The sequence below is a fragment of the Protopterus annectens genome, chromosome 10.part0 (genome assembly GCF_019279795.1).
Source record: "Protopterus annectens isolate FY-2018-M chromosome 10.part0, PAN1.0, whole genome shotgun sequence".
NCBI classification, from domain to species: domain Eukaryota; kingdom Metazoa; phylum Chordata; order Ceratodontiformes; family Protopteridae; genus Protopterus; species Protopterus annectens.
Genome location: NC_056744.1, coordinates 802251875 through 802275657, shown reverse-complemented (window position 1 = coordinate 802275657; position 23783 = coordinate 802251875).

The following is a 23783-nucleotide window of genomic DNA, read 5'->3' as shown; positions in this document are numbered from 1 at the left end:
AAATCATTAAAGACTGAAGTTAGAAAATAATGACAGACATTTCAGTTTCAGATTTCATACCCTTCAGAAAATCCATACTAATGCAAGACCTACTATTCTATTATCTTTCTAAGTTTATAAGAGCAATATTTAAAAATTGTCCTTATTTTTGGGCCTTTGTCCCACTTCTATGTATGGCTTTGTCCAGATTTCTTGCTCTGAGGTTGAGAGGTATGGCAAATGTGTCAGGGTCATCACAGTCAGCCAGAGACATTTCAAACTGTGACATACTTGTTGCAACCTTATCCCCCATGTAGTGACTCTGGATGTGTTCAAGCAAGGTAAGGAGCAGTTATGCAGTGTAAATGTGCAGAGTATCCCCCCATCCATGGTAGACACAAGTACTACAGTGGCTTTTCATCTGTCCTTGATTTTGCAGAATGTTCTGGTTTCTGCCATATTTTTATACTGTTGATTTATGCTTATTATTATTTAGAAAATGCATGCTGTCTCAGTGCCCTGTTGCTCTGTGTTTAAGTAGCAATGCTTTAATGACCATCAGATAAGCTTGTCTGAGATTATAAGATGCAAGTAAGCTTTAATAAGCATACTGTTAAAGAATTACCAACATTGAAAGCCTTTTTGTTGTTGCCATGCAGAGAATATTTACATAACTAGATAACGTATAAGCCTTAGGCATTGAAATGCATATGACAAGTATTTGTAATAAAGGACAGTATTGCAGTATTTTCAGAAGCTCATTACATTTGTTGGAGACTTGCAGTCATCTTTGCAGGCTTTACCCTTAAACTAAACAGAATGCCAATCTATCATGTGTGGTCCATAACCTGTGCAGTAATCCTTTAAGCAATTTATCTTGAGCTTGTTTCTTGTTTGCTGTTCATTTTTTACTTTGATCATGTTTTCTCCATGTAACAAGTAGACAGTTGATAGGCAGCAGGTCTTTTTTGGATAAGGAACATTTTTACAAGTGGGGGTATCACAGAGATTGCTACTTTCAGCATGTTACTTGGTAATTTTATAAAGATTAATATAAAGTATAATTAGAACTGCAGTGCAAGGAGAAGTGGTTTGAGTTGAGTGCTGCTTGTTTTTTTTTTATACTTGATTTTGACTGGCATTCCAGTGATGTATTTAAAAAGCAATTTATTTTTTCATGCTTCACAACCTTTTTGTTTCTATCTAGATATTAAGTAAGCTGTCATGTAACCAATGCAGTGAAATATTTTTTTCTTCTACACTTCATTTTGCCTTGATTGGACTCCTATAATGACGGCTTGGCACCCAGGGCAGCATATTTAATTAAAGTTCCAGTTGTTGCGGTTTTGAGCATAGCCCCGCCCATTTCTGGTTGGCCACACCCCACCCCCATTGGCCCCACCCATTCAACTGTCTCCTGCAGCCCCCCTTTGATTTGAAGTCACCAGCCGCAAATGATAAATAGTAGGAAGTATCCAGATTCTTTCCTCTAGACATTAACATCATCATCTCTACCTGCTACTTTCTCTTGTCTGCCATAATCATCTGTCATTATGCTCCCACCTCTCTGGTTCAATGGTCAATTAATTTAGTTTAATACCTCTTTCACTTTATTGAATGTTTCCACCAATCTAGTGTATGTATCCTAATGTACGCTGTGTAGATCACCCTTCAATGATATTTCCAGTCCTGACACACTTTCATGGCTTGGATGAATCTTTTTCTTTTCTGCTGGTTTTGTAAGAAAAATTGTAATCTGCACAGGTGGTATCTTGCCCAACCTTTATCTTTCTGACAGGTTTCCAAAGTTTTTGTAGTACTCCCTCTCTCAACTGAAGTCTGAAACTTTATTATTATTATTGATCTCTGTCATTTTGGCTGGTCCAACTGACCAGGCAGCTGCTCTGTTTTATGTGCGCATTCTATTAAAACTTCTACAATTGATATCCCTATCCATTTGCATAATTGCCTAATGTTGTTTTCACAGTCAGTTCCTTCATATTTCTCTGGCACCCTATTAAATTAATCTTAATGTTCTTTCATCTCACCCTGTTTTCAGAGTCTATGACCCTGGCCGCCAAGCAATCCAACCCGGTATACGTTAAATTGGCCTTGAGTTTCAGTTCCTCATTTTCTACCAGGATATTTGTATTATTCCAGTATGTTCATTCAGTCATTTGGTTATTTCCTTGATTCCCTTTTCTTGTTCCATTAAGTTATCCATCAATGACTTCTTAACTCAAGCCATATTTTTCAAGGGTAACCTGTTTGTGCTGCATTGCATTCCTTGTTGCTTTCTCCATTTTCTCTTTTTTCACAAATTTTACTGATTTCTTCCCCACTTTGGTTTGCCAATACATTCACTCTCATTATTGTCTACTCAACACAAACCCTTTACAATCTCATGTCACCTTCCCTTCACACTTACTCTTCCCTACTTTCATTACTTAATTTACTCTCATATATTGTTCTAACTTTATAATATATACATTTATTCTCAATATTCACTTCTTCCTCCTCAGTAAGTTCTTCTTCAACATTACCCTTCATCTCATAATATTGACAAAAAACATAACACCTACAAACCTTTAATTATACACATCACCCATTCATTCTCCTATTACTTCCTTTGATTCACAATTTCATCCTACCACACTGCAGTATGTTCCACATATCTCTAACTGACTACACACTATGAAAATATTAACCTTTCTCCATCTCCATAACAAGGGACCACCCTTCCTGGAATCTCCACCAAGCCATTTCTGCTCTCATTTATTTTCCTCTAATCTTCCTCCCTTCTTCTTTGATGCTTTTTCCTTTTCATTCAGTTATAATCTCCCCATAACTACTACATACTCCTCTTGATCTACAGTGTTATCCTTTTGCATCTTCACATCCCTACTGTTCATTTTACATCACCTTACTGCTACCATGGTACTCTCACATTTATTCACACTCACACACTACATAAACTCAGGCTAAACCCTCTTTCATATCTATTTACTCAAATGTATTTAATGTCCAGCCTATTCACCTTGTCAGATACAAAACATGTAAGCAGTCATTTCACTTTGACATAACCTGGAATAAATTTGTGTATTGTATAAAAAAATAACCAAGACAAGGACACCGGCCCACAGGATAATGGATCCACAAATGATCTCCAGCCACAAGGTCTTAAAAAAACTTGTTTAATAAAGGCTTGAACTCAAAATTCCATAAAACACAATGTAAACACAGTGTAGTTGAACGCTTTCACCCAGTCCAAATACCAGGCTTCATCAGAACCCTTAACTTTGTGTTCAAACAGTTTAAATAAGATAATTACAACATGTGACAGCTCTTCCCCACCAATGAAATAAATACATACATCCCCTTTTTTAAAAAAGATACACAAAAAAAATGTTTTATATTTGTTCATTTTAAAAACAAAATAAAATGAATTAATACAAATCTATGTGTACTTGTACCAACAGCTGTGAAAAATGAATCAAAATATAAATATGTATATATATATATATATATATATATATATATATATATGAAAGCTGTGTGTAATATGTACATAAATTAATACAAAGGTGTACAATTTATAATCTAGCAGCTCTTAATTTTAAAACACTAGCAATATTAATGTTAATGTATCGCCCCTCTACAAATAAGGATAATGTGTTTGTTAATAGAGTGGATGATGGCTATTCTAACAATCAACAGGTAGTTGGTTCTTCTGGGGGACCCCCAGCCCTGAGGAGAAGTGAGAGACTAGCAGAAAAGGAGAGAAAACATTTGGTGCAGGATTTTCAATACCGGGGGGGGGTGGAGATTCAGGGGGAGGGGTTGGAATTATGCCCAGAGTTGAATATTTGATCCGACCTGAGTGTAGATGAGTTTTTGGCTAATGAATCGGGAGACGGATATGACCAACAGAACAGGGTGTGTAAAAAAGGGAATTTTGTCATTTACAATTTTATTGATATTGTTATATCTGATGAGTATTTTAATCTTTTTGCCAAAGGGTTTCATTTTGTTCCCTCACGCCCAGGGCTATTGGCAAATACTATTATTGAATTAAAATTGTTTATCAGGCAATTGAATTTGAATATCATATTCAAAGGACAGGAACACTTCCAACAGGGATTGTCAAGGAGGAGTACATTTAATGCCCCCACTCACCCATTCTTGAAAATATTTGAGGAGCTTGTAGAGAATGAAATTAGGCAATTAAAGTTTAAGGAAGGTGGGAGTGATCATTTTTCTGAAGTGGACAGGAATACTTTAAGGTATATGACACCACACAATGAAATAATAATCCAAAAAACAACTCAGCCAGCAAATCCAATAGATTTATTTTCGTAATAGACTTCTCTTCTCCAGCGCCTCAACATAAGCCTTTAACAGAGTATAACAAGAACCATTTCTCATTCCTTTTTATAGTAAAAACAGTTCTAATAAAACAATTAAAAATGCAATTGATTATAACAACCATTTCCAATTAAGCTCTCTGTTTAACCCCTTAGGGTATAAGGTATCAAATTTTAAAATAAACAATGCTTCTTTCCATTGTAATTTATTCTTAAGGCATATGCCTTTTTCACAATACACTTTTTCTAAAACTGTGCCTACTAATTTATTTCCATCACTGTTATGATACTTTTTAAAGTGTAAGCCTAATGGGCTTTCCACCTTTTCATTTCTAATATTTCTCAGATGTTCTAAAAATCTAACACGGAAACTTCTTTTGGATTTTCCTATATAAAATAAATTACACTCACATTTAAGCACATAAACAATACCTTCTGTATTACAACTATAACTGTCATTCACACTAAATTTCTTTCCATTTATTTGATCAAAAAAATTCACTGTTTGATTACATATACTGCAGTGTCCACATGCTTTAAAACCACAATCAGATATACATTTAGTTAATCTTACAGCAGGAAAAATGAAATAAGCACGTACTAACATATCCTTAATACTTTTTCCACGCTTATATGACACCATAGGTCTTTGGGGTATTAATTCTCCTAAAAAAGGATCTTGTGTAAAATGTTTCCAATAGAACATAATTATTTTAACTAGTTCCTCTGTATATACTCCATACGTGGTCACAAAAAATATTTTTTCCACTTGTTCATTATGTATATTTTTTATCTGATCTACCCCAATACTTTACTTGCTTATTAATTTGATTTTTTAAACTCAAATTATTTTTAGCTTGTTCTACATTTTCTATACTATAGCCTCTTTTTATAAATTTACTACAGATTTGTTCAATTTCTAATTCTTTTTGTTGCCTATCACTGGTCAATCTTGAAATATGCAATAATTCATTGTAGGAAAGTGCTGATATTAAGTGTGGTGGATGACAGCTAGTACCATGTATAAAATTATTAACACCCTCAAATTTATAATGTACTGATGTCACCACTTCATTATTTTTTACTTCCAAATTCACATCTAAAAATGTTACTTTGTCTCCCCACTGAGCTCCATCAAACTTTATACCAAACTTATTGCAGTCTAAATCCTGGATGAATTTGTGTACACTGGAACTACCGCCTTCACACAGGAAAATCAAATCATCTATATAACAATAATACTCTATCACATAATTTCTAAAAAAGCACAACCTATATAGAAATTCTATTTCAAAGTGACCCATAAACAAATTTGCATATGCGGGAGCAAACACTGCTCCCATCGCTGTTCCCTTTATTTGTTGATATAAGATATCATTAAATTCAAAATAATTATTTTGAAGACAAAACTGTATTAAATCAATTATATAATAAGTCAGTGGTGTATCACCTAGATGAAACTTTAAAGCTTTAATACCTAATTCATGTACAATATTCGTATACAAATTTTTAACGTCTAATACTATCCAGTATCTATTTTCATTCCACTGAATTCTGTCTACTTTTTCCAGGAAGTCAAAAGTGTCTCTGATGTAGGAAGATAACTTCACAACATAAGGTAGAAGCAGTTCATGCAATACAATTCCTATGTTGTGAAGAAAATAATTACATGCAGACACTATTGGACGACCCGGAGGGTTGCATCTATTTTTGTGTAACTTAGGAAGACAATAAAATTTAGCCATAGTACATTTATCTATAGAAAACTTCTTCTCTATGTCCTTCTTAGTAAAGTAGCCCAATCTATACCCCTTATATATTAATTTATTATATGCCAACAAAGCTGTGTCATAGTCTTTCCTTAATTCAATTCTATATATTTCATCATTATTTAAATTATCCATACACATCTTGTAGTACTGATCTACAGTCATTACTACTAACTTATTACCTTTGTCTGAGGGCTTGAAAATAATATAATTTCTATATCTCATATTTTTCAATGCCTCCCATTCGTTTTTAGTCAAGTTATAAGAAATTTTTCTCTTTTGTTTAAAAATATCTTGCATAGAATAATTTACTACACTGGAAAAATATTTCACTGTTTCTTTATTGAAAGGAGGTATATAGCTACTTTTAATACTAATTTTATCAGTTGGCAATAAACAGTAAGCATTCATAATTTCATCACTTTCAAAAGAAGAATCACAAGAAAAAAATTCCATAGAAATTGTTTCATTTAAAGAATCATGCATTTCAAAAGAATTCATTACTTCTACATTACTTTCTTTATGCCTTGAAAAAAAACACAATAAATGTAATTTCCTTACTAATTTAAAAATATCTATTTTAAATGAATGCATATTCGAAATAACAATGGGAATAAATTTAATACCACAATTTAGTACTGTTGTTTCAGTATCTGAAAAGTGACTGCCAGTTAAATTAAAAACATATTGTTCACCTGGCTCACAATCAGTTTTCTAAATCTTAGAAAAATTAGTATCATCTTTTTCTTTTCCCCTGTTGGTTCTGTTGTTGTTGTCTGCCCCACGTCGTATCTGTTTGTCCCCTTTTCCGACCTCTCTCACTTGTATTGGGTCTATTGTGAAAATCTTCATGCATATATTCACTTTTTGGGGCTGGGGAAAGTGAAGGAAAGTCTGCATTTTCATCCGACCATTCTCCTGAAGCTTCAGTTGCGTCCGACGAAGCAAACGAGACACCATGTTTTTTCTTTACTACTTTTTTACCAAAAGACCCGCCCATAGTCTTCTGATGATTTTTATTAGAGAACGCTGTCTCATTAGCATAATCTCTTAGGTCTCTCTGTAATCTGCGTATTTTTCTGTCAATCAATGTTTCCGTTTTACTCAGTACTTTCTCATTTAGATCTTTTAACACACCCTCAAACCTAGGGACCGTCAGAGAATTACACAGACTTGAACACAGCTTAGCAATATCACTTTTAATCTGTTTTTGTTTTAACAGATCCCTTTCAACTAGAATAGCCACCCATTCTGTTGTACAGCGATGTACTGCCATCGCCCATCTTTTAGCAAACTGCATGTCTTCTACATTTTTCTCATCAAAGGGTGTAGAAGGATTTTTATACGGTCTTAGTCCTTTTGGAGTAACATTTAACTCCAAATACCTTTGCAGGCTAATAATGTTATAATGTGTTGCATTTTCTCTAAAAAGTAAGCTTTCAAGTTTTTTAACAGTACCTTGTAATTCAGCTGAAATAGCTGTAGTATGGTTCTGTCCTATGGTGGAAAAAGGATTAACTGTTTGCTTTTGACATCCATCCATCAGCACTTTATCCCAGATCTTTTGCGACTCATCCAACTGGGATGTAGAATTCATACCTCTATCAGGCAAACGTTCTCCCACCTGTAAGATATTTTGCTCAAATGTTCTCTGAGTAGTTTCTCCCAGATCCTCTCGAAAAATTTTGGGAGTTTGAAAAGAAGGATCACTGGCCATACTGAAAGTATATGACACCACACAATGAAATAATAATCCAAAAAATGACTCAGCCAGTAAATCCAATAGATTTATTTTCGTAATAGACTTCTCTTCTCCAGCGCCTCAGCATAAGCCTTTAACAGAGTATAACAAGAACCATTTCTCATTCCTTTTTATAGTAAAAACAGTTCTAATAAAACAATTAAAAATGCAATTGATTATAACAACCATTTCCAATTAAGCTCTCTGTTTAACCCCTTAGGGTATAAGGTATCAAATTTTAAAATAAACAATGCTTCTTTCCATTGTAATTTATTCTTAAGGCATATGCCTTTTTCACAATACACTTTTTTCTAAAACTGTGCCTACTAATTTATTTCCATCACTGTTATGACACTTTTTAAAGTGTAAGCCTAATGGGCTTTCCACCTTTTCATTTCTAATATTTCTCAGATGTTCTAAAAATCTAACACGGAAACTTCTTTTGGATTCTCCTATATAAAATAAATTACACTCACATTTAAGCACATAAACAATACCTTCTGTATTACAACTATAACTGTCATTCACACTAAATTTCTTTCCATTTATTTGATCAAAAAAATTCACTGTTTGATTACATATACTGCAGTGTCCACATGCAGAAGAGAAGTCTATTACGAAAATAAATCTATTGGATTTACTTGCTGAGTCGTTTTTTAGGAATACTTTAAGGTATTTGAATGAACAGAGGTGTAGGGTTATGAAACCCGATAAGGGGGAGGTGTGGTATTGATGTACACTGTATGACTATGATATGCATATGTACAACATTTTACAGGATACGGAGCAATATGCATTCGTTTCTCGAAATGAGATTAATATAGCTTATGCTAAAATTAAATATTATTTGTTAGATCATTTACTGCAAGGGAGCATGAATGAGAAATTATACAATTTTCTAAATGTGGACAAACCAAGAATACCGATAATTTTCAGCATCCCTAAGACACATAAAGGAATTAGTAATATCAAGTTTAGGCCCATAGTAGCAGGTGCAGGTGGGATTACTGAACCTTTGGCTACCTTTGTGGATTTGAAAGTAAAAGACTTTATTGCTTCAATGCCACACATTTGTAAAGACTCATGGGAATTCTTGAAGGGAATGAGTAAGGACAAATATGATAAAGATATACTTATGGTCACTATAGATGTTGTGGAATTATTTCCAAGCATCCCCCATGAGACAGGTTTAGAATGGTTTTCTGAAATACTCACTACTGAATCAGGCTTGGATAACAACACCATTAATTTAATTATAGAATTTACCGAAACTGTTCTTAAGAACAATTTTATTTACTTTAATGGAGAATATTATCATCAAAAGAAAGGAGTGGCATATGCCAATTGTGTATTATATTTTTGGGAACGAAAATTTATATTACAGACTGATTGGATTAACTATATTAGTAAATATACAAGATTTTTAGATGATATTTGTCTATTATGGAAAGGGTTGAAAGAGAAATTAGAAGAATCTTTTTGTTACATTAATGAATCTACTGAGGTTTTGACTTTTACTTCAAATGTGAATGAAGACACCTTAGACTACTTGGATGTCACAATATACAAAGATTATGAGGAAGGTTGTTTCCAGTCTAAAATATTCAGAAAAAAGACATTTTCGAATGCTTATTTGCATTTTGACAGCGGACATCCTTTTTACCAAAAAAGGGAATAGTGAGGGGCCAAATAATCAGGGCCTCAAGAATGCCAAGCCTAATGGAACAGTTTTTAGAAGAAGTGGAATTTATTACTACACTTTTTGTAGAGAGGGGTTATCCTGAAAAACTTATTGAGAACGTAGTTAAGGAAGTGACAGAGAATAGGGACAAAACATTTTTCCCTATATTAGGTAGTGGAGGATTGGAGCTTGGTAAATGTTCCTCCAAGGTGTCTAAAAAGGAAGGTGCCTTTCTACATACTTTTTCACTGACATCACCTGAAGTGGAAAGAATTATTACAAAATATTGGCAGGTGTTAAGGGTGAATGATGACATTTCTGGCTTTTTACCTGTCCATCCCCATTTTGTAAGGAAGAGAGATATGAATCTCAAGGACCGTATGGAAAGAGGTTAAGATTTGCAGGGTAGACAAGGAAAGGTTAAGAAAGGTATGTATAAATGTGGTGCCTGCCATCAATGTTGCTATATGATTAACCAGGGGTCTCTATATATTCCGTCTAGGAGATTTAATATTCAAGCTTCCCAATATTTCAACTGTAGGACCAAGGGGGTAGTATACTTAGGCATGTGTATGAAGTGCTCAAGTTTTTATGTAGGGAAAATGGAAAGGCATTTGAATATGAGAATTTATGAATACATGTATGAGGTTAATAGAGGGAAAGATACTAATGCCTTCTACAAACATTCTCAAACCTGTACAAATATGGATATTACGTTTTTTGTATTGGAGCAGGTTTGTTTGGACCCCCGGGGTGGCAGTTGGGAATCCAGACTGGAGTACAAGGAGTTGCTTTGGCAACTCAGATTAGATGCTGAGAGAGCCGGGACTCAATGACAACATTAATATCGCTAGTGTTTTAAAATTAAGAGCTGCTAGATTATAAATTGTACACCTTTGTATTAATTTATGTACATATTACACACAGCTTTCATATATTTACATATTTATATTTTTATTCATTTTTCACAGCTGTTGGTACAAATACGCATAGATTTGTATTAATTCATTTTATTTTGTTTTTAAAATGAACAAATATAAAAAAGTTTTTATGTGTATCTTTTTAAAAAAGGGGATGTATGTATTTATTTCATTGGTGGGGAAGAGCTGTCACATGTTGTAATTATCTTATTTAAACTGTTTGAACACAAAGTTAAGGGTTCTGATGAAGCCTGGTATTTGGACTGGGTTAAAGTGCTTAACTACACTGTGTTTACATTGTGTTTTATGGAATTTTGAGTTGAAGCCTTTATTAAACAATTTTTTTTAAGACCTTGTGGCTGGAGATCATTTGTGGATCCATTATCCTGTGGGCCGGTGTCCTTGTCTTGGTTTGGTGCTTGTGTTACTACTTTTGGTATAAAAAAATAACTAATCCTAATCCTCTCTTCTCTAAAATCACTCTTTGTGGTGACATCCATTCCATCCTAACCAGACCCTCAGCGTCATCCATTCCACCATCCCCTGCCCCTAAATCCTGTACAATACTCAAAAACTTTTCTTTACTTCCATTAACATTTGTAGTATTGTAAACAAAGTTACAGACCTACAGGCATGGTTTCTTCAATGCTCACCAGATACTACTGTCATTAGTGAAACATGGCTAAAACCAATATAAATGATGCTGAAATTATATCCCCTGGCTACAATAAAATTCTATGTGACAAACTAAACAAAAAAAGGAGGAGGCATTGCAATTGCATATAATAACTAAGCTTCTCACCCCTCAGACCTAACATACCAACCTTTCAAAATGCAGAACTTCTTATCTCTCTTCTCAATGTTAATAAACATAAGCTTTTTGTAGTTGCCCACTACATACCACCAGGTAATAATATTCACTTATTAGAAGAAATTCTTTGCAGATAGCTACAAATAATACGATTGAAACCATTATCTTATGTAACATTAACATTTACTGGTTATCTGTGACATCTGACACTCCAACTACTGGTCTTAACTTGTATAGGTTCAAACAGCTGATATCTTCCCCTACTCTACTCAACAAAGTGAGTCATAAAACTTCTATCCTTGACTGGATACTTGTATCTGATGACAGTAAGTGTGCAGTCTCAGGGGTACTCCCTTAGTGACCATCACCAATACAGAAATCGCCCACCAGCTAAAAACATCAATACAGAACTACGTGAAATATTTCTAACATCCTGATGCACTCAATAACCTACTAAAATGTTTCAACTGTTCTCCACTCAAACCCTATGCCTAAATAAATTCAACAACATATACATGAATACTTTAAATACCCTTGTCCCTACTAGAAATAAAAGAGTAAAAATAACCCCTCTGGCTGTCTGATTCTACAAGAATTCACATGAAAAAATGAGACAACGCTCAAAAACAATGGTGCAAAGATAAAACCCCTCAAACCTTACATCTAGACAAGCAATTGTGTAACCTTACCAAGAAGCAAATTCACCTAGAGAAAAAAATTACTACGCCAACTAACAAAATAATCATAAAAAAAAAAATCTAAAGAAAGTCTGGAGCTCAATAAAGAAAATAATTCAAACTGGCTCTCCTTCCTCACCAAGCCCTTATGCCGACTTATCTGCATGAGAAGGAGCTACCAAATGCAACACTTTCTTCACTGACAATCATAGCCTCTCTTACCTCCAGCTCTCCCTAACAATTTAGTCTATATCAAAACTACTAGCCCTGACATCCATGCCTTCAATCTCTAACCTGTCTCCACATCATATGTTAAGCAGGTATTAAAGACACTTAAACCCTCTTCTCCTTCTGCTGATGAACTCTCCCCTCCTGCTGAGTACCTTAAGCTTTCTGCAGACTCAATAGCATACCCAATCTCAGTTATCATTAACAGATCTATTCAGGACTCCCATGAACCTGCCCTGTGGGAAACAAAATCTTCATTATTCCCCTCCATAAAGGAGGTAACTCCTCTGAAAATTCTATCTTTAGGTCAGTTGCCATCTTGCCCCCCTTTCTAAGGTCCTGGAAATGTGTATTCATAAGCAACTCCTTCAATACCTCTCACAGAATGATTTCCTAACCCCAATACAGTATGATTTCTGATCAGGTCATAGCACCACTACAGATCACCTCAACTTTTCTGATAACATTAATAAGGCTACAGACCAAAGAAAATGTAGCTCTTCTGTTTTTCTAGATCTCTCAAAAGCCTTGGGCACAGTGTCACATAAGAAACTTCTGACTGAAATATCCTCTCTGGCCCTTTTCAAACAAACTCTTCTATTGTTCTCTAACTACCTGTTTGAAAGATATCGATTTGACAAATGGCTGTTTTCTTTCTCTCCTTTTCTACTGGTTAAAATGGGTGTTCCTCAAGGCTGTATTCTCAGTTCACTCTTCCTTAACATTTTCATCAATAACTTATGTACCTTATATCAGCAAGCTTGCCTTATTCAGTACATACCATCTGCTCACCTGGCATCCCACTACAACTACAGTCCATGACACAAAATGCCTTCAAATCAGTCGAACTGTGTCTACATCAAAAATAACTTTTACTTAATCACAAAAAGACTAAACTACTATCATTTTTCCAAACTCCTATGCCAATGTCAAAAGTCACTTACACATTACCTCTTTAAACAATACAGCTATTGAAGTAGTTATCCTTAACAAATTGCTTGGAGTCACCATAGCTGACAATTTAAAGTTTGATCTTTACATACAAAACTATATAAAAGTAACTAATCAAAAGCTAGTTCTAGTATATACAGCACAAAAAAAAAAAACCTTACTCCTGGTAGAATCGCCATAGCACTTATCTTTTACCCTCTCTTCTCTATGGCTCACCTATTTTGAATAATATCCAGATCTCTCTTAAATCACAACTGGATTAATGTTTTAATAAAATGTGCAACTAACGCGCGATATAAAGGTCATCATTGCTCTGCATTATGTGTTCTCAGCAGGTTAGAACTCTCACATCAACTAGCCCATACACAACTTCTTCTAACCCATAAAATATTATATAACTCCTCTAATTACCCTTCTATATCCTCAGTACTTCATCAATATCTCCAAAATTACCCTCTGTGTTCTCAAAACAAAAACCTGCTTGAAATCTATAAACCAAAAGAAACAGTATGGGACAAAGTTTATACTCACTCTGCATATCTAAAGTATGGAACTCTATCCTAAATTCATTCAGAACTATATCTAGCCTTCCTGTATTTTAGTCGTCTATCAAAGAATTTATCTTCTAACTTATGGCTATGCCCATGCACCTCACCTGCTTGACCTATATTGTCAAATACTTTAGTCTTACTTACTGCTCATCATACTATTTATCTATACCTTTCAACACCTGCCCTCTCCCCAGTCTTAGGGTGGACTTGTATTGTTTTATTTCCTAGCATAGTAGACTACATTTCTAATAGTTTTGTATATACTGATTGTCATAGTTTATCATCATTTTTTTATTTCTTTTTATTTTCCATCACTGGTGTCTCCCCATGCTTTATTGTATCCTATGTATTCAACTCTATTAAACTGTATGTATATATATTTTTAATTACATTTGTAATATTGTTTAACTTGTTATTTAACTGTCTGGAACTTTTCTCCCTCAGGCTTCAGCTGAAAATTAGTATTTATTACACAGTCTGACATTCCCGGTAAACATATGTCAGTAAATAAATAATATTTCATAGATTTTCTTTTATTGACTTTTTGTATTTTTCTTTTTGCAGTTTCTTTTCACCACTGTACAGAGCTTTGTGGATCTCATTGCTTTCAGCATGCTGCCATACCAGAAGTCACTGGAATAGAAGATTTCTGAGAACAAAATTAAATTGACAGAGGGCAGCTCTCAAAAAGATTCTCTCCACCTATGCTAACTGAACAATGTATGTTGGTTGATTAGTGCAATAGAGAGATTCTACAATTCAGAGACAAGATAAAGCCACACAGTGAAACAACTCATTAGCAGCGCATTGCACTGCTCTGTCAGACCTGATCATGTTAGTGTTCCCCCTACCATACTAACTCACACGTCATGATAGCATAAACAGCTTCCCACACAAACACACACACACACACACACACACACACACACACACACACACACACACACACACAATGTACACACATTTGTCTATAGTCCTGCTCCAACAACATGCACACACACGTTCACACATACATACATACATACACAGACTCACACACACTCTATATGGCTCTGCTATACTTACCTGCATTCACATTATGAGCTGCAACCAGTCCAGTAGGGAAGAATGAGCGTTTGCCACCTAAAGAAAACATACACTTTTTACTCCCTGTAAAAATAAATAACTTAACTTGGTAGTGCTGTTGAGATGCCCTGCTCATTTAATCTGGACCTGCCAACATTTCTAGGGTGTAGCGCATTGCTAATAAGTACTAGCCACTCCCCGAGACTGTTGCATTTGCATGCAGCTTCCCCAGCAAGATCATTGTCCATGCTATGTCCAGCCCAGATGAGTAGTCTCTGACTCAGACAGGCTTACTGAGCTGCAGAAACTTCCCTATGAGGCTTTTATATCACAGTAAGCCTTTCTGCAACCAGGAGAAAGAGAGACATTTACAAAGTAGATGTCTAACATTGACCAATAAAAGATATTTAAAAGTATAACAAAGAGATAAATGAATTATCCAATAGACTCTATGAACTTTTTTGTACAAGTAGGAATAGTGAAAAACCAAAGTAAGTCAGAAAGAGTAAAGTCATGACACATCACAAAGCAAAAAGAAAAAAAAAAAAAAAAGTGTCCTGATGGGGGAACTTGAAGGACCGAAAAAAAGTCAGTTTCAAACCCTTACTGACACTGTATGTTAGCAAAGTGTAAAAGAAAAACTGTGGCAAATAGGGATACTAATGCAGTTGTTCAAATGTGGTCTCACCTTGTATGTTCTCATAATGAGTCATTAAAAGCGCACCTTCAAGAGGCCACAAAAAGAGTCAAAAATTGTACACAGGCTCATACTCAGAGCAATGAAGTGTTGCAGCCTGTACAAAAAGAAAACAAAAACATAAATGAAAGTAAACAGTTGACATTGATCAGTGGGGAGTTCAAATAGTCATGTGCAAAGAAATACAGATGAGCAGTACCAGTGAGTGAAGTACACTTAATCAGGACGTCCTGGAACTGGAAGTCAAGTTCAGAAAGAAGGAACACTGTATGAATCTGCTACAGGAAGAACAGAGAACATTAAGTGGCAAAACTTGATGATCGATATGTTGCAAAACTGGCCCCTGGAAAAGAAAGAAAGAAAAGTCTCATTGTAAATGAAGCTCAATAACTGAGACAAAGCTCGTGGAACAAAACAATAGTTTCAAACAGTCTGAGATCATGGAAGACACTGTCAACATACAACTGCTAAGTGGTAAAATCTGAAAACTGGAATGATACGCCAGAAGGCTTATGTAGCAAAACCGACAAGAGGGCTTGATGGAGTGATTTGGGGAGAGGAAATGAAAAACACTCTCAGAAAAAGATACTATAAATAAAAAAAAATATGCTTAATATCTATGTGCCTCTATCCACATAATGAGATCAAGGCTACCTTGAGTAACATTGTGAATATACCCTATAAGGAGCTAGCAGAACAGCAGAAACAGTATACTAAGACATATAAAAGAATACAAATGTATTAAACAGAATGAATCAGCTTGAACTGACAGCTGAAGAAACTGAACCCAACTACAAAAGAGCACAAGAGGAAACTGTAAACCAAAGTCAAACTTCTTCTTCTTCTTTCGGCTTTTCCCGGTTAGGGGTCGCCACAGCGGATCACCTGTCCGCTCATGATTGGCAGTGGAGTTTTACAGTGTCGAGTTGCCAGCCCGGTGCCCAACCTTCCACAGAAGGGACACACACACACACTCACACCTAGGGCCAATTTAGAGTGTCCAATCCACCTACAGCAGATCTTTGGGATGTGGGAGGAAACCAGAGTACCTGGAGGAAACCCACGTGACCAAAGTCAAACTGAAACTCAGAAAAATGAAAATACTATAAACAAAATTCATCCAAGTACCATAAGGGAAGCAAAGTGCCTTAAAGTGAACAGCCACACTGATGAGTAAAGAGTCATTGCTGCCGAGATCATTAGAAAGTAACAGTGCTACATCTGTTTCATGTTTTTATCTAAAAAGCATCACTACTCCCCTATGCTATCCACCTTAGAAGAAAAAATAAAATAAATCACATCATCAAAGCGAAATTTCAACAATTTTCTGTGTATTTCCTTACTAAAATGTATCTCCAGTAACATAATAATATCAGGGCCAAGGTATCTCAAATATGCAAATACCCTAGACTGTTTGTAGGACAATCTAAGCCATTAGCATTTCATGTCAATAATTTGGTTGATATTGTGTTGATTAGATTTACTGCACTTTAGAATATTGCTGTAGTTTTTTTGTAACAAACTTTCCTCAAATAAGCTAGATTTTAGTATTTCCCCTTCCTCCAGTAAGTGAAATATTTACGTTTCTACACTGTATAATTAACAGTCAAATGTTTGAATTGCAAATTATTTACAGCTATCACAGTGAAACTCAAATGTATAAAGAAAAGGAAAATATTTAAAAGAAGCATGGTTTAACACAGTCGAACATTTGATTCAGTGATATACTACATTTTCAAAAATGTTCTCCCAAGGAGAAGACAAAGTACCTTTAATAGGGTTGAATCTAAAGAAATACAACATTCCATGCTTTTAGGAAAGATATAAATATTCCTCATTTCACTACCAATTAGCAGATTTTTTTTAAATATTGCCCCGGTGAGTCCATGTTACTAGAAATCTCTGAAAAGGATATGGCAAACACAGTTTAAAAACAACATGGGAATTTATTTTACTAACAAGCTCATCTAGGAAATTATAGTCTAAACACAAGTCTAAATATTTAAAAGCTTTTACATTCATCATCAATGATCATGCATTATTACCATAGCCATCTATGTTAACTACTCCCCAATGCGTTCTACTATGATGCAGTGAAAATGTTGGTGAGATAGTAAGGCTGTGAGCTATAGTTCCTATGCTAAAGGTTTCATTCCCTCAGTGCTCATTTGCCTACTGTGTGACCTTGAGCAAGTTGCTTAACTAGGGTGCCCCTGTAAAGGAACTGTCTGTGCAATGGGCCTACCTGGTTAACAAATGTATATTATTAATGCATCCCCACAAATGCTAGTAACAGCCCTTATATATTTGTCTGCTAATCCCCTATTTTCAGTTAGCATATCTTCTTTAATAACATTCAGTTTCCATTTCTTCTGGTCAGTAAGTAGAATTATCTGACCATTAAAATCAGGGAAGCATAACTTAAAGCTGCCAGGTTCCAGGAAATAAATTAGTACATCCTTCTGAAGGGCTCAGTAAAATGAATGCCAACTCTTTGTTCTAAGTCAGTAATTAATTATTTAAAATAAACCTTATTATATTATCACATTAAAAATGACCAGTCCATAAAATATATATATTTAGTCCCTATTTACAAGCTTAACTTGGTTGTCCAACTTTAGTGAATGTCCAATGAACTCCTCTTATGATGGTCAGCTGCAAAAGCTGCCTTTTGCCTTTCCTGCATCATATTTTTGGGAGAGTGGAAATGTGTCTAATCCAGCTAGTTCTCTTTTATTATCTCATAATCTGGAGAGGAGCGAGTAGTCATATTCTTCTGGTAGTTTCTGGGAGGGTCTGGGGAAGTCTCAATTCCATCTCTTCTGGTGTAAGAAAGACAGACTGACCGTCATGAAGAAAAAAAATCTACTTTTCATTTTATGCCACTTATATAACTTAATAACTTCCAGAAAGGCAAATCAACATTGCCTTGTCTTTGATTAAAAAAAATCATGATTGCAGAGAATTCTGGTGTTCTCCACTTTAACCACCTTCCATGGCTTACAGATAGCTTGTAATACCTATTCATTTAAAACCTAGATTTCAGATTTCACTAGCAAAGGTCTAGGGTAGCACAACCTAAGTAACTGAGGCTCAAGTGAACAATAGTCTCTCTTTATTTTATTTTTTTGAAAAGGAATCCCAATTTGATTTATCCCAAGCAATCAGTGCCTTCTACTGATTCTAGAACTCCTGAGAAACACATCTGCATTTATTTTCTGTATTAATCTGTAATGCTTCTTCTAAATCCATCCAAGCTTCTACTGAAGCCATTCTTAGTGCAAAGTTTTTCAGTTCTGTATTCACTTATTGTAAGTGTTTAGTGTGACCAGAAAGCATATATTCCACTTCCTCTACTCTCTTATCTACCCTGTCCATGCAGAGTGCAAGTTTACTGCTTATATTTTGACATTCTGACATAATAAGCTGGAACTATTTGTTGGTTTCTGTGGTATGTGTTTGAACAGTTCCTTTCTCCAGTTAGATCTGTGGAATATGCAGTGTTGATAGGGCTGAGTCACCATTTCATGTGGGTCTTTCAGGCCTAAGTTTTGTTTCTTCCTGACAGGAGTTTTCCATTTCTTCATCATGTATTACAGTTCAGAATGTGTACAAAGATATTCTTACCATTTAACTTTGTGTTTCTACTAGCTAGGTCAAATATTTACATAATCTGCAGCTTTAGCCAAATTTAATAGAACAAGAAGGAAGAGAGTCGATGTGAAGCATGCTTATGTCCATTCAGCCCAGAACAGAATCACTTATTTTTTTTTAATTTCTTGTTGTTTGAACGTACTACTGGACTGTTACAATTGCACTTGTGGATTGTGGTTCAATTAAACAGACCTTTTTGCAGTGGAAACTATACTTGACACCACTAAGACACCCATTTATCCAGTCAAATAGCCTAGCTATTTCAATAGCAGTGTTTAATTTAATGCATACACTCTGTTTAGAGTTATTACACATGTGACCTATATTGTGTTACCCCCCCATACACATGTACATGGCACAAACTTAGTCATAATGCTTGCCTCTTTGTAATTGCAATAGCTTGTACCCAGTTGATGAATTCTGCCCTACTGCTTTACTGATGACATATTTGCAAGCTGGCAGTAAATATATGGTGCCTGACCTGGAGTATTATTAGTCTGGAATAGCAGTATTAACTCATGATGAGACTACATTAGCTTACACAAAAATCATCTCAGTAACTACTTTTGTTCTGAACATGCATATCCACAAATACAAGAATGAATACAAGCATGCATAGAATGTAAGCGCTGCAATCCCTATAAGTCATAGAACTTGCTATTAGCATCCATCTTGATAGCCTCTAGTTGCCATATGGTATTTTGGCTGGGGATCTATTCCCCCCCCCCCCCCGGTGTACAGAATTTGATACTGGTTGATGATGCTATCTAGGCAGAGGCCATATACTCCCCATTTGTATGGATTTTCCCTGGGTATCATGAATTCATACCACATCCAAATGCAACATCTGAGTTTAATAGGCTACCCTAAAAAGACTAGAATAATATAGCTTCCCCCAGTATTTAATACAAAAAAGGTATAATGTCCACTTTAAGCCACTGTCCATTTTCCCACTGCCTAGCTTGTTTCAAGATATGTGATGTATACATTAAGAACTAGCATCATCTGGTCTTATTCTGCCTTTGGAAACTGCTAGAAGCTGAGTTGACATGGGGATAAAGAACTCTATTATTTTCCTTTGAAGTTTCTCCATTTATTTGGACTGGAACAAGCTGTGACTATCAAAGAAACCAACCCTACCAGTAGAGAACTGTAGGCAATAACCTGCTCATTCCCTCATTCAAAACATACCTCAGTGCCGCCATTTATCCACAACAGTGTCCTCCTCCCATCTGAAATGTTTGTCCCGCCATTACTTATAAATGAATTAATTCCTTCTGAAACTAATTGATTATCTTTACTTAAACTATTACTCATAATCTTCTTTATCTTATTTTTAACTTGAATTCATAATGGAATTATGACATCACACTCTATTGCTATGAAAATAACTTTGGCATTAATAATATTTTTGCAATGTTAAAAGCAATAACCGTATGTGAACATGTTTCAGAAAGCAAATGTTTATTCAAATACATCATCTTACTAATAAGCAACAAAAAATCAGAAATACAGAGTTAATGACAATTATTGGCTATCACTTATTTAGCAATTTTCAGTGTTCTTATAAAGTCAGTTGTGGTTTAAATATGAGTCGATTTAACTAATGAGTTTTGCTTTGCTCTCTATTCTTGAAGCCTATTAAGCAAACAAATGTTGCTGTCTGCCAGAAATTCAGAATGACATTACTACTATCTTTGCCTAGCATATGGTGCAAGATATTGAATTACAATGCTTTCCACTTCTCATTAACTACAGAGACTATAGTAGGTTTTATAACCAGTTACATCTTATCCATGTGGCTAATGATTGATGTCTTATTGTAATCAGATCCAAAGCATGACCCATGAACTGGCATTTATGACTACATACATTTGAGATGGCTAATTAATTGGTCAGAGTTGCTGCAGTATTGTTGCTTTCAGTCAGCTTGGCACCAAAATTCATTTCCTCTCACTAAATTTACTTTCAAAGGAGAATATATGACAGCACATTGAGCTGCTTACAAAACAAAAAAAAAATCTAACTAAATCTGACATTTAGCTATCATATTTTTCTATGCCGTGAGTACAAACTGACAGTTAAACAGGTTGCAATCAGCATGTTTGATTGTTAGCTTTAATCTTAAGGTTCTTTTCAGCAAAATCCCATTCCTTTACCTTCAAATCAAATTACTAATTTTGGACAGGTTTAATTATACCCATTTAACTATACTACTAATACGGAAAGGAGAAAAAACTGAAATTATACAATAATGGCTCATTGCCATTCAAAAGCATGTACGCTGACTGGACAGCCCAATCAATGTGCCTGTTGCAAATTAAGCATATAGCAATAAAAAAAAAGTCCGGCCACTGAACTGAAGTACCATTTAGCAGCCATACTTTTCTATTGGCATATGCTTAGAGGACAAAGTAAAATGCAAGAAAAGACACAGTTAATAGATGAGTCATCAGTGATGGGACATGTAGCGCTTTCGGTCTGGCCCCTGAAACATGAAGGGAAATGTGCTAGCATAACCATTCTGCCAAGGTTCAAGAGCCTTTCCTACATGGAAAGAGAGCTGCTGCTAGTAATAAAATGACATTTACTAAACAACTTACCAGAAATGTACCCATTAATCAGGGTAAATATGCAGTCCTTTCTAGTTCAGCGATAGTAGATGTAGACGTGGGAAGTGGCATCATTCATTCTGACATGGCAGGGCAGCCGAAGGATGGGCAGAACCACTTCATGATTAAACCGTTAAAAATAAGATGCTAATCAATTGTCAGCTAGTACTAGGAACGAGCAAATTTTTGCCAACCAGAAGGACTGTGATGGTCCCAAATCCTACATGTCTATTGATTTATTTTGAATTTAAGGTGATCCATAAAGCAATATTTGTGCAGCAGTAAAAACCATGAAAAACCTACACTAAAAGCTACTTTCAGTGAACAACACAGCAGTTTTTTTCAGGGGTGCCAGCCTTCCCTGAACTACCCATAGGAGGTGACTCGCACTGCCACAACTTATATATACCAACAGCACAGGTGCACAGCAGTGGAGAAAACAGAATGGCTCACTGATCAGTAAAAAGTGGTTTTCAGAGATATCGCACTTGAGGTTTTGTCCATCAGACAAATCACCATCAATCACTGCTCGCACTCCCTTCATTTCTTCAGTAAGGGATCTTTCCTTGTTTGAACATCGAAAAGAAATGGCAGTACTAAACTGGAATCAGTGGGATTGTGGCTGTGGTATAAAACACCAGCTCACAGCTCTGACAGTCAGTCATGAGGGAAGAAAGAAGAGTAGAACCATGGCTCCCTGACACTGATTCCCCATGACATGTTTTCAGGAAAAAAATAACATTTGAGGGGAAGAAAATGTCTGCTTTAGATCACATTTCTCAAACTCCCATTTGGGGAAATGTTGCCGTGAGCCTTAACAAACCTTATGATCAAAACATGCTTGAGAAATCAGAAATATTGGTAGTGAGAGTGCCTTGGCATTCAAAGGCTGTTTATAAAAAAAAAGTTTGAGTACTTTACACTGTTGTAGTGTTTGAACTGTTATAAATTAATCAAATAGCATTGCACCCATTACCAGCCTGAGAAGAGTTCTTGCACTAGTACTGTTGCACTCCATAATATCCTTTAAAAATGGGCCTGAAAGCACTGGTTCACAGGGTGTCTCTTCCTGGTAACTGCTACTTTCATGACCATAAAAACATAAATTGTGAATTAGGAACACTACACTTACTGGGTTTTCTGCTTTGTTATACAAGGAATCTCAGTCTTGGAATATAATATAGGAGTCATAGTGACACACCTTAATCTCATGTCATTTCCATACTTACATGAATATGGCAGTCTTGAATAAAGTTTTATGTGCCTACGTTCTCGGCAACACAGATTCAGACTTAGCCCCAACCATATTATCCAACATTTCTCATAGGTTCATGGCTTCATAGGTAAATACAAGATAATCAGTCTGCAGACTATTTATACATCTAGCCAGTAACCAGCCAGTCTCAAAAGATGGGAATCAAATGCTGTGCCTTATGTCCGTAAGGTAAACACCTTAACCATTAAGCCAACTCCCGTGTGCAGACATGTACCCAAATGTAAGCAGTCCACAAGGACATCATTGGGCAAGACAAATAGGGCATATGCAGCTGACCCCTTTGTTCTTCACCTAGAGTGTATCAGAAAAAAGTAAGAGACATCCATGGACCTCCACTTAGATGGAGGATCTGCCTGCTAGCCTTTCAGTCTTCCATTCCCCTTGCTGGATTTTTAAAACGCAAGTTGATAACTGCTTTTAGATCATAGCCTGCATTTAAATCGTTTAAATTATTAGGCAGATTTCTGCAAAAGCACAGATCTTGAAATCAAGTGGACTGTATTTTTCCAAAAATATCTGTACTGTAAATGTATTTTTCACATACAAAGTAAAGCATGGCTAGGTGTGAGTAGTGCTGAGATAATCACAGACTCAGAGGTTTGAGTATGCACTAGACTAAAGGTGGACAGCTTTTTCTCTGTCATTTGTGTGGTTACCTGAGTAAATACATCCCTCACAAAGCTACATTCACTTGTAGTTCTAAAGTGAACTCCACTAATATGAATTATACCAATGGCTCTGCAGACTATAACCTATGTGCATTTTGTAATGTGTTATCAAAATACAGTCACTTATTAAAATTATAGC